The sequence below is a fragment of the Artemia franciscana genome, chromosome 7, assembly GCF_032884065.1.
Source record: "Artemia franciscana chromosome 7, ASM3288406v1, whole genome shotgun sequence".
NCBI classification, from domain to species: domain Eukaryota; kingdom Metazoa; phylum Arthropoda; class Branchiopoda; order Anostraca; family Artemiidae; genus Artemia; species Artemia franciscana.
The window spans coordinates 7,121,863-7,133,804 of record NC_088869.1 but is presented as its reverse complement, the minus strand read 5'-3'; positions in this window follow the sequence as shown (position 1 = coordinate 7,133,804).

Sequence of the window (11,942 nt, the reverse complement as noted above, 5' to 3'; positions counted from 1 at the left end):
TCATATATGGTATATATGGAAGATGGCAGCTTGCTTCCTAGAAACAGGCACCACCTACACCCCAAGTTGGAACCAATCACAACAGAGTCAGCACTTACACCAACATATTCAGCAGAGGCCAGATATTTTAACCAATACCCAGAACAATACATACACCAAAATGGAGCAGCAATAGAGGGTGATAGGAAAATTTCTGTTCCTGGTTGTTCCAATGCTGGAGTGCCTAGCTGTATTAACAAGGCGGAAATACAAATATTGGGGAAGAGAAGAAAGAGAAGAATTGATTCAAAGAGGTGAGCTCTCTCCTTGCACAAGAATATCCCCTGAAACTAGAACACAGGGACCATCATCCCAGGGAAGAACTACTTACTCTGGTAGACTTCCAAACACCTGTTCACATGAACTACAGCATAGACTGCAACAATGACAACCAGTACCAGCCAGTCTGCCCATGATCCAAAATATTTCGAAATGAGAAGGAAGATGAAATATATTGCTTTTGATTGTTTGCTTTTGTTTATTTACATGTTTTGCTTTTGCTTATATGCTTCACATATAGGTAGTGGGTGTCCATTAGATGATAGTATTTAAACCTGGAATCTGATGAGGGATGACATTACAATTCCTTTTGAATCTTAAAAGAGAACTTGAACTTTCAATTTACAATCAAATGAGCTTTCTACAAAATTTATGCAACCATCAATTCCATAAAAACCTTATATGCCCCTGAGGTATAACTTCAGCTCTTGTCCCTGAGGAGATGTCCCAACCTCATATCCCTTGTTTATGATCTCTGGACTATTTTGAACAAAATGGCTATCTCAAAATTTCAATAAGATGTATCTGGAGAAAATATATTATGGGGAGGGGGCTAGCTGCCCTCTGATCACTTTTTACTCTTCAAAAGCACACTAGAAGTTTTGATTTCCAATCAAATGAGCATCCTCTGGACCCCTCTCCCAAAAAGAACTTGATATGTTAACAATGGGCAACTAGAATAACTTATAGTCCTTGCTCTGAGGTACGTTGACATCCCCAAAGACCTTATTACTAGACCTTGCAACTATGTTGAACAAAATGGCTATTTCAAAATTTGATTGGATTTGTTTGGGGAAATGACAGCGTTGTGGGGGGAGAGGGCTGGTCACCCTCCTGTTACTTTTGACACTTAAAACAGGCATTAAAACTTTAAATTTACAATCAAATTACGCTCCTTCCAAAGTTCCTACAGCAACTCTTCAATACGAAGTGCCTTGGTCAGAAAAAAAAAATTGTGGCCACTTCACTCTTTACTTATGCAGTGCTATTGTGCGGCCAAGGATAAAGTTTGATACTTTTTTTTTGGTTTGTCCACAGCTTTGTTAAAGTATACCCATTCTCACTAAATTTCAATGGTTTTTAAAGTTCTGGAAAGGATAGTCAATTCTGAAGATATCCAGCATCTGGAAGCAAATAATCTCTTGCAAAACTTGCAGCACAGTTTTTGTTCTGGGAGATCTTCCGGTACTAATCTCCTAGAATCATGTGACTATCTACCACTAAGCTACTTGATAAATGGGTGCCTGCTGACATGATTCTATACTACTTGATACATGGGTGTCTGCTGACATGATTATACTTGTCTTTCCTGAAGCTTTTGTTAAAGTTTGCCACAAGCAACTTTTGATCACACTACAGGCAGCCAAGTTTGAAGAAAAAATCCTTGCTCAGGGATTTTCTCAACTTAGATCTCAGCATGTTTAGCTATTTGACAGCTCTAGTTACCATATTCTTTCCTCTTCAAAACAAGTTTCGGGTAAAGTGATTCAGTATAGTGTAGTGGGTTATACACTGGTTATATCTAAAGCAATGGTGCTTCTTCTACTATTGGCAATAAACTAACCCTCTATACCAACGACTCAAAACTTCTTGGACTAGTCTCCTCATTAGAAGAGCACATCCTTTTCAGAATAACCTTGATCTGCTTAGTCAATAGGCCAAGGCTGGCTTCTTAAATTTAAATTGTTGCCAAGTCCCATGTCATTCATTTTGGCAAAAAAAAAAAAAACATCTTTGTTACTCTTATTTCCTTTCTGGCCATTCAATCTCTTCTGTAAATGACAAGCAAGGTTTGATGACACCATCCTGTACTAAGAAGTTAGCTGCTAACATTAGTTCAACTCTGGAGCTAACCAAACACACCCGTGTGCCATACTCCCCTAGAGCCATTAATCTTATGTACAAAGGACTAGTCTGATCCTAACTTGAGGTTGGAATGTCTCTTGAACTGTATATTACAAAATCATAGGCAAAACAATATGATTTTGTTTTTTCTTTACTACCCCAGAGTCTGGGGGTAAGGGTTGTAAGTTATGCCCCAGAGGCATATAAGGTTTTACGGAAGGGGTGATTATGTGAACTTTAGAGGGAGGCTCACTTGAAAGGAAATTGAAAGTTCTAGTTCCCTTTTAAGAGTCAAAAGTGATGGAGGGCAACTAGCCCCCCCCCTTCTGAGATTGTTTGATAGCCATTTTGTTCCCAATAGTCCAAAGAGAAAATAACAATACCTTAGGGTGGACACCACCCCCCAGAACCCAAGGTCCAAGGGTTGTAAGTTACGCCCTAGGGTGTATAAGGTTTTTGGGGAAAGGGTGGTTGCACATTTGGATCGGATATTACTTAAAGTTGTTCAGCACCATCTGGCAGTTGACCTACCTGTTCAATGCCTCTGTTTACTTGATGGGTTTGTAGTCGGTTGATCTTTAAGTTATGTTGACCACTCAGCAAATGCATTGAATTTGTTGTTAGGTTCTCCCAGGACTTGTCAACTCTGTTTTTGAAGCTATTGATGTTTTGTGCTTGGATGGCATGTTCAGACATGTTGTTCTATGTGTTAACTACTCATGCTGAGAAAAAGTTTGCACAGACATGTTTTCTGGCTTCTGGCTTGAACACCTTTTCTGAGTGGCCTCTGGTTTGGTTTATGGCTGTATTTCTGAAGAACTTTTCCAAGGACAGATTTTCTATTTTGGCTTTCATCTTGAACATCTGGATGGTGTCTCCTTGCTTACATCTGTATGACAGACTTGGCAGCTCGAGAGTTTTAGGTGATCTTCATATGGCTTCCCTTTTAGGCTTGGCATCATTCTGTTGCTCTATGTTGAACCTTTTCCATGGCTGTGCAGTCCCCAATGTGGGATGACCCCCAGGCTATGGGGCTCAGTTGACTGGAAGTTGGAAGTTCTAGTACCATTTTAAGGTTCAAAAGTGAATGGAGGGCAACCATTCCCCTACCCAACCCTATCATTCCCAAAATACATCCAATCTAAATTTTAAGAGTTATTTTATTCAGCATTGTTGAAAGGTCCAGTAAATATGTCTTTGGGGATGTCAACCTTCCCTTTTGAACTTTACTTGCCAAAAAGGCAAAGGACGTTCAGGTGAGTCTTTCAAAGAATGTTGACGGGAGTGTAGAACTAAACAATATATATATATATAATATATACATATTATTATTATTATATATATACAGATTGTCATAAGTGTGTAACTTGGGAATGGACTCGGTATATAATTAGTAACTTTCAGGAAATGATAAGGATCAAAAGGCCATATTTCCATGCTACCACTACTACATTATCACACTACTTCATTTACAACATGAAGGGGAAAATTGAACTAAATTAAAAGACACTATGTGCCTGTACATTGTCAAAAGAGTGTATCTCAAGAATTGATTTGGTATTAGTTGGGTTTTTCAGAGAATGCTAAAGAAGAAGAGCATTTGACCGAAAGACAATATGTGAAGGCTACTACTAATACTACAGCATTGCTACATTTACTAGTTCTAGTTCAAGAAACCAAGGGTGCTATATACATACTGCTAGCAACACTACAACAACTACTGCTACTATGCAAGCTAAGAGTTTTAAGGGGGAGCTTTCAAAGATAATTAAGCAATTTGAGCTAAACCAAAAGTTTTAGTGCCCTTTTTAAGAGCCAACAGACGTTGGAAGGCAAGCAATGCTCCTCCCAAGTCCATTCACTTTCAGTACACATCAAGTCAAATTTTGAGACAGCCATTTTGTTGAGCATGACAGAATAGTCCCAGTAATATGTTCCTAGGGATATTTGGTTTGTTAAACCCTCTTAATTATGTAATTTGGCCCACTGTACCTTTTACCATTTGCCTCTCACTCACTTGGACTATCTGTCTTGGCTTTTTCTACAATTAGCCATGGCTTGATGCCAACAATGACTTGATTTTAATTCAGGACAAGCAGCCCTCCTTCCAAGCCCATTCATTTTCCAAACACTCAAGTCAAAATTTTGAGACAGCCATTTTGTTGAGTACAGTAGAATAGTCCAGTAATATTTTTCTAGGGATATTAGGTAGGTCAATCCCCTAAATTCTGTAATTGGCCCATTGCATTTTAAAACTAAATCAAAGGCACTGTGTGTATAGTTGCCAATAAGATATCTCAGCAACACATTGAGAATAACTAGGGGTATTAAGTTGAAAGTTTTGGGGCTACAACCATTACTAATTCTACTCTTATAATTTAAATAGATCAAAAGAGTCTAAGTGTATCCAGGTAGTCAAAGAACATAAGATAGAATTCTTTTGGAAATAAAATTATGTTTTATTTTTGAGGTCAACTTGATGGGATATAAAGTTAAATCAAACAATACTACTAGTGTCAGAATAGACATTGGTGAAAAAGTTACTCCAACATACAAAGAGCAAGCCAAACATACAACATACAAGTTTACACTTTTCAATAAAGTGCAATTATGCTCTGATCTTGAAAAGGCACAAGAGTTGTCCAGCCTACTCATGCATCTTGTTTGGTCATGCAATCTTTGTTTGGTTTGAGTTTGTCAAGGTTATTTATTATAATTAATGTTTGTTTTGGATTTTATTATTTATTGATGGTGATTTATGGTAGTTTATGTTTGGAAGATTATTTGACTTTATTTCTCTTCATTTTTGGTTTAATGGAGCTCTTTACTTTTTTTGAAAAACTTGTTTTGTGGGAAAAGCCTCCTACACAAAACCTTGAATATAAAAATTTCTCCTGATACCCCCTTGAGATAAATAAGATAGCTTTTAATAGGGGTTACAATCTTCAAATTGTTAAAATCAATGTTTTCAGTAAACATTAATCATGATGAATCTTAGCTCATAGTTCTCCAAGATTCTAATCAGCAGACATACTACTTAATCTAAAAACCCTTCTTAACATTCCAATAAAGTCTGCTCTATGGACCCCAAAACCACAACCCAACTAAAACAGTAGTGTATAACATCCCTCCAGAAATACCTGTTCAAGAGCTAAAGGAAGGACTCTCTGACAGAACTAGTAACCTAATGTTAATGGACAAAAAGTCAAGCAAGTCTTTCATATTCACACTCAGAGAAAAAACAATACCCTAGGCCAGATATTGCTCTTTGGAAAAATGACACCTCACAAGCTCTACAAGCCAAAACCAATCCATTCCCAAAAATGTCTAAATCTAGGACACACAACAAACAAATGTACTGAAATCTTACAAACCTGCAGTAAATGTAAAAGTTTTCACCATTAAGGAATGGCAAATTGTATCAATGATCAGCCTACATGTATAAACTGCAAAGGCCCTATGGGTTCTTCCAATAAAACACTATGCCCTGCATATAAAAAACGAGCACTAACACTCCAAATAGCAACAAAGAATGGAAGCAATGCAGCCTAGTCACACCAAACTAAACCTTTTTTGAAACCACACAATACTTTCACTCACAGAAGGCTCAGCCTACCCAAAGCAACAAGCACACCCCATAAGACTCCTTCCTCAAAACACCCCAGCTCACATTCCTATTGGAAAGAATTGTCAAGACTGAACCAACTAGCCTCCACATCCAGTGATGAGAGGTTAGTCTAGCCCTTCCAAACAGAAATGAATCAGGTCGTATTACAAGGGATCAATCCCCTAATGAATGAAAAGCCAAATTAAAAACCAACAAGCTAACACCTAAAATGTGCCTCTTTATGCTAACTCTAATGCAGTTCAGTCTATGAACCTACAACATCACAGAAAGCAAAAATTATAAATGAATTGACAAACATCTACCTACCCAATCACATGCTTATCAAGCAAAAAAAGATCTTGCTTTACTCCTACTAATGCTAAACATTGACACAGTGATATGAAAACTAAAACACCAAAGCAGCAAATATTAATGCTTCAATGGAATGTAAGATCACTTTCGGGAAAACAAGTTAACGAACTAATATCTTTTATGAAAAATAGTTTCATTGATATTACTTGCCTTCAGGAAACCCATTTGACCAAAAACCAACAAATAAAGTCTCCTTAATATACTATCCTGAGAAAGGATAGGTCATCAGAGAAAAGGAGGTGGTATAGCTTTAATAATAAATAGTAATATCAAATTTGTGGCATTAACTTTCCAGAATTTTTAAAAAATGTTGACACAATTGGAATCAATGTTTAGCTGAATAATACCAAAACTTACATAATAAGCTTTTATAACCCTAAAAGCAAAACTACAGATCCCATGGATTTCTTCAGTTATATAAGTAATTCTAATATGCTAAAAAACATAATTATTTCTGGAGATTTTAATACCCACAGCCTTTTGGGGGGATAAACCAGCAAATAAAGCTGGTAAGTTTATTGAGAGTTTGATATCAAGTAATACTCAATTAGAAGTTGCTACCCCTCCATTCCTAAATACATATTTGAACCCCAAAAGTAAAACAATTTCTACAACTAACCTAAAAATTGTGTCAATGAGTATTTTGAATAAAATTTATATCAAGAAAGTTGATAACCTTTGCACAGACCACTTTGTCATAGTTTCTTTGTTAAATGAACCAGCTAAGATTCTGCCACATACCCCCAAACATCTTAACACTAAAGCAAATTGAAGTATGTTCAAAAATAAGCTTAATGATGAAATTATAAGTCTCACCCAGGAATCATATATTTGACTTGTAACAGACACACATGCTGTTGGCATCAAATGTTGGCATCCATACTAACAAATACAGCTGATCATGCTATCCCCAAGACAACAATTCCCAAAGACACTCATAAAGCATGGTGGACAAATGGGTACCAAAATAACTGGAGAAAAAAAAAAAAAAAACAGCTAGGAGAACATACCAAAAACAAACCATCTCCTGCTAGATATTTAAGTAAATTACAAGCAGAGTAATTTACTCAAGAGGACTATAATAAATGCTAAATATAATTACTGGAATAATTATACAAATAGTCTTTCCAGAGAAACACATGAGCCAATTATACATAAACTCATAAGCACCATCTGTGGGGAAAAAAAATCCCCCAATCCACTCCAGTATGAGCTACTATTTAATCATACCCATTATGATAATGATGATGAAAAGTAAAGTTATTTGCAACTCTTTCCTCAAACAAGCTAATATAAAAAAATAACAGCACCACCACCCCAACCACAGTAAACCCAATATATCAGCCTTACCCAGGATCAGAGTATATAACCTGTCCATTCTCAATTCATCAACTGAATACTGCAATACAGCATATCGGGACTAGGACTACAAGTAGCTAAAATACCATACACCCTGCACAGATAAAAAAATCTCAACCCTTCTTATAACAGGAACTCCTAAATTGCTATAATAATGCATGGCCTACATCCACATTACCCAATATCCAGAAATATTCATCCCTCCTACCAATATTAAGGAAAATAAACCAAAATGTGACCCTGAGTCTTATAGGCCTATAATGATTACTCCTGTGCTGGGAAAAGTAATGGAGAAAATGATTTACCATCAACTCCTTTGGTTCGTTGAGAAGAATAATATGATACCTCATACTCAAACTGGTTTCAGGAAACACCACTCCTCAACAGATGCTTTTATATTGTTAACAAATGCAATATATGAATCTCTATCTAAAAATAATGTCCTAGTTGCTGCATTACTAGACTTTGAAGGGGGCATATGACAATGTAAACCACCAGATCCTTTTAGCTAAACCTGCAAGTCTTGGACTACCCTCCCCCCCCCCCCATGCTAGTATTCTTTATGAAATTGTTCATAGAAAATACGAGTTTTATTGTTTGTGTAGGTTCAGTCTCCTCACCCAACACTACAATAGCCAAAGGTTTTCCACAGGGTGCAGTCCTGAGCTGCCTCCTCTTCTCCCTATTCCTCTGGGACATGAACCTCCCTCATACCAATTTGCAATATACTGATGATCTGGTATTGTGGGCAAATGACAAAACCTTTGAAATTGCACATTCAAAGTTGCAAAAGTCACTTTTCCATTTGAATTTTTTTTCAAAATTCTGATTTGTCCATTGCACCCACCAAGTTGAAAATCATACTATTCCACCATAAGCATATAATGTTAATGCAAGACTATTTCTAAATGGAATAATTATTCCAGAGGACAATCAATTAATTACCTAGGTCCCATGCTTGACCAAAACTAGTTTCCACCTTCACATTACAAACACACACAAAAAATTGCTATAGTAAAATAAGAATAATAAAAAAGACTACTATACACACTTTGAGGTTATTACCTTAAATTGCAACTTGGAGCAATTGAAGGATTTTCCATCCTGTAGCATTGCTCAGCATTTCTTCAAAATTGCCATGTGGATCGATTTGGAATTGTTTTGAATATTGATTTGGTTTATTGACTAGGGTTTATTTTCTGGTCTGGGACTCCAAGGTGTCCATTCCAGTCTCCATTCCTTATTGCTCCACTCCTTGTCAAGTGAGACTTTGAATTCTTTGATGGTCTTACTAGATAAAGTATGATTGCTCAGGGAGTTCCACTGGTCTACTACCCAATTGGTTAAGAAGTGATGGCATTCCCTCCTCTGAGGGTTGACCTTTATGAGCTTCCTAGAATGACCCCTTGACCGCTGTGATGAATCAATGAAGAAGAGACCATGAATTGGATGTTGTGAATCAATTTGTAAGTGTTAATCATGTCACCCCTTTTTCTTTGGTAAGTCATACTGCATAAGTTCAGAGTTTGCAGTCTCATTGGTAAGGAAGATGTTGGCACCCATCTACTATCTTTGTTACTCTCCTCTGTACTTTCTCTATCATGTCCTTGTCCACTTTGTACAAGGGAGATGCAATTGACATGCCAGTTTCTAGTCTTGGTCTGACAAAACTCTTGTAGAGCTTGGTGATTGTTCGTAAAGATCTAGTCGTGAATGTTCGTTTAATTGTCCCTAAAGCGCGATTCGCGCTAGCTACAATCTTTTCAGCATGACTTTAAAACTTTAACTGGCAGTCAACTATGACACCCAAGTCTCTTTCCTCTGTAACTGCAACTAGGGGTTCTCTTTGACCAGTTCTTTGGCTTTGCATGGTGTAAATAGTTTTTGATTTTTATTGCCAAAATGTAAAACTTTACATTTACTTGAATTAAATTCAAGTAGCCATTGTCTAGCCCAGTCATCCAGCTTATCAAGATTGGCTTGGATTGATGCAGACTCCGCCCAAGATGATGCTGCCCTGATGAGCTTAGAGTCATCTGCATATAGTGTGAGAAGGTTTTGGAGTATTTCAGGAGCATCATTGATATATATGTTGAAAAGTGATGGCCCAAGCATGGTTCCTTGGGGAACTCTGCTAAGAACAGGTATAGGTGACGAATGTACATGTACTCCTTTATCATTAATAACAACAACTCTTTGGATTTGTTCTCCCAGGAAGTCTACAATCCATTCAATGATGTCCAAGTGGATGTGACAAGCTTGAAGCTTTCTTTTCAGCCTTAGGTGTGCAACTTTGTCAAATGCTTTTGCTTGATCCAACAAAATCATGTCCACGGGTGTCCCTTTTTCCAGTAGTTTGGTGACTTCATTGTATGACTGTATTAGGTTTGTGTCCATGGAATGGCCATTTTGGAAACATGATTTGGAGACATGATGTTGTAGTATGTCAACTGCTTAGTGACAGCATCATTTATGATTCCTCGAGAATCTTTGAAGTTACTGATGTTAGACTTATGGCCTATAATTTTCAGCTTTGTCTTTGGAGCCTTTCTTGTGTATTGGTACAACAGTAGCTTTTTTCCAGTCAGAGGGTACAACTTTTTCCTTTAGTGATTTCTTGAAGATTTTTGCTAAAGGTGAGGATATTAGTTCAGCAGTCTCTTTGAGTAGTCTTGGGTGTATATCATCTGGTCCCTTTGACTTCAATGCATCAAGCTTTTTCAGTTGTTTTTGGACATCTGACTCAAAAATGACAACCATTGGCATTGTTACATTGACAGGATATTCCTGGGTATCTGGGATGTTTCTAGAGTTTTCACTGTGTAGACTGAGGAATATTGTTTGTGAGAAATAGTGAGAAAACTTTACTCCAATTTTATGAATCACATGTAAGACCCCATATTGATTATGGGCTCATTGTTTATGGTGCTTGTACAAAGATCCTGATCCAAAAAAATGAAATAATACAAAATAATATAATCTCTTGCATATTTGGACTTAGGAACCAACCAGTAGTAAGTTTCTGCTTACTGAGAGTGGATTATCAACAATAAATGAAAGATGAATATTTCTTTTTGATAAAATTATCTGACAAAAATTGAAGCCAATAGCTCACATACCCTGCATAACTAATAAAGAAATCCATCCATGTATAGAAGCATTGCAAATGAATATGCTAATACCCAGAAAAAATTCCTAGTGCCAGTAAGCCTATTGCACCTACATTCCCCTAAACCCCCCATGGAGTTGGTCAATCCCCATAACAAACACTCATTTCTCAAAGTGGACTAAAGAACTTACCCCAAATGCTTTCATACCAAAAAAAACTTGCTAAACTTAATAAAATTACATAGCCTATAAAAAAACATTTCCAATTTCTTTTTGATGGGTCCAAAATGAATGAGAAGGAGGCAAGTGGAGCTTTTCTTCCACCCCTGGATATAACAATGGGTGAAAGAATGCATGAAAATGAATCTATAATATCTGCAGAGTGAAATGCCATAATCATGGCATTACACCACTTTGCAAATAATCAACCTTTGATTGCTAATTAACAAAATATTACAGTTTATTCTGACTCTTGGTCAAGCCTAAAGTTACTGTCATCAGCTTCTCAGTATAAGATGGACATAGACACATTTCACTGTCTTTGCATTATTGATAACCTTGCTTCAAGAGGCATAAGAACCTAGTAACAATCAGGTGGATAAAACTGCAAAAAATACTTTAAATATTGATGGCTAAGTTGGAGACTGATCCTCATTATAGACATATACCACTGGAGATTATCAGAGGTATTGTTAAATAAGAGTAATTCAATTTTTATCAACCTTTCCTAATAAGCACCTTTTCTAAAATTATTGTAGAATTTGGTTTGGCTCAAATGGGTGAAAATTTCAGACATTTTCATATCAGTTCCCTAATTCAAGTGGCTCACTTCCTTCTTCCCATCTTTGCAGGTATTGTAATTAAAAAAAATGAAACAATTGACTATTGCCTATTTGGATGTAATATGCTGATGTCTGCACAGAATATCCTGCAAAAACTGTTAAAGTGCTTCAAACACCACAAAATCTCACTATCAGCTAAGAGTCTATCTGACTATATCTGCAAACAAAGCTCAGAACTCAAAGTTTATCTTCTTACATTTCAACTCCTAGAATTAAAAGATTTACTGAAAACAAAAAATCTGAGCAAATTCAAGATAAATAAGAAGCAGCCAATCCAGTAGGTCTGTTCATCTAACAGAGTGGATCAAAAGGAAAGGGGCTGAATTGTCTTGATTGAAAAGCCCTTGTTTGCTGGAACAGAAGACAAACCTCTCCTAGCATTGTTCCCTGTTGTTGGGCCTAATTTAAGAACTGACTGTCATCAGCCAAGACTTTCTACCTAAACCAGAATATCTACTTATTTCTAGATGCAGTTTTTGTTGACTCTGTAG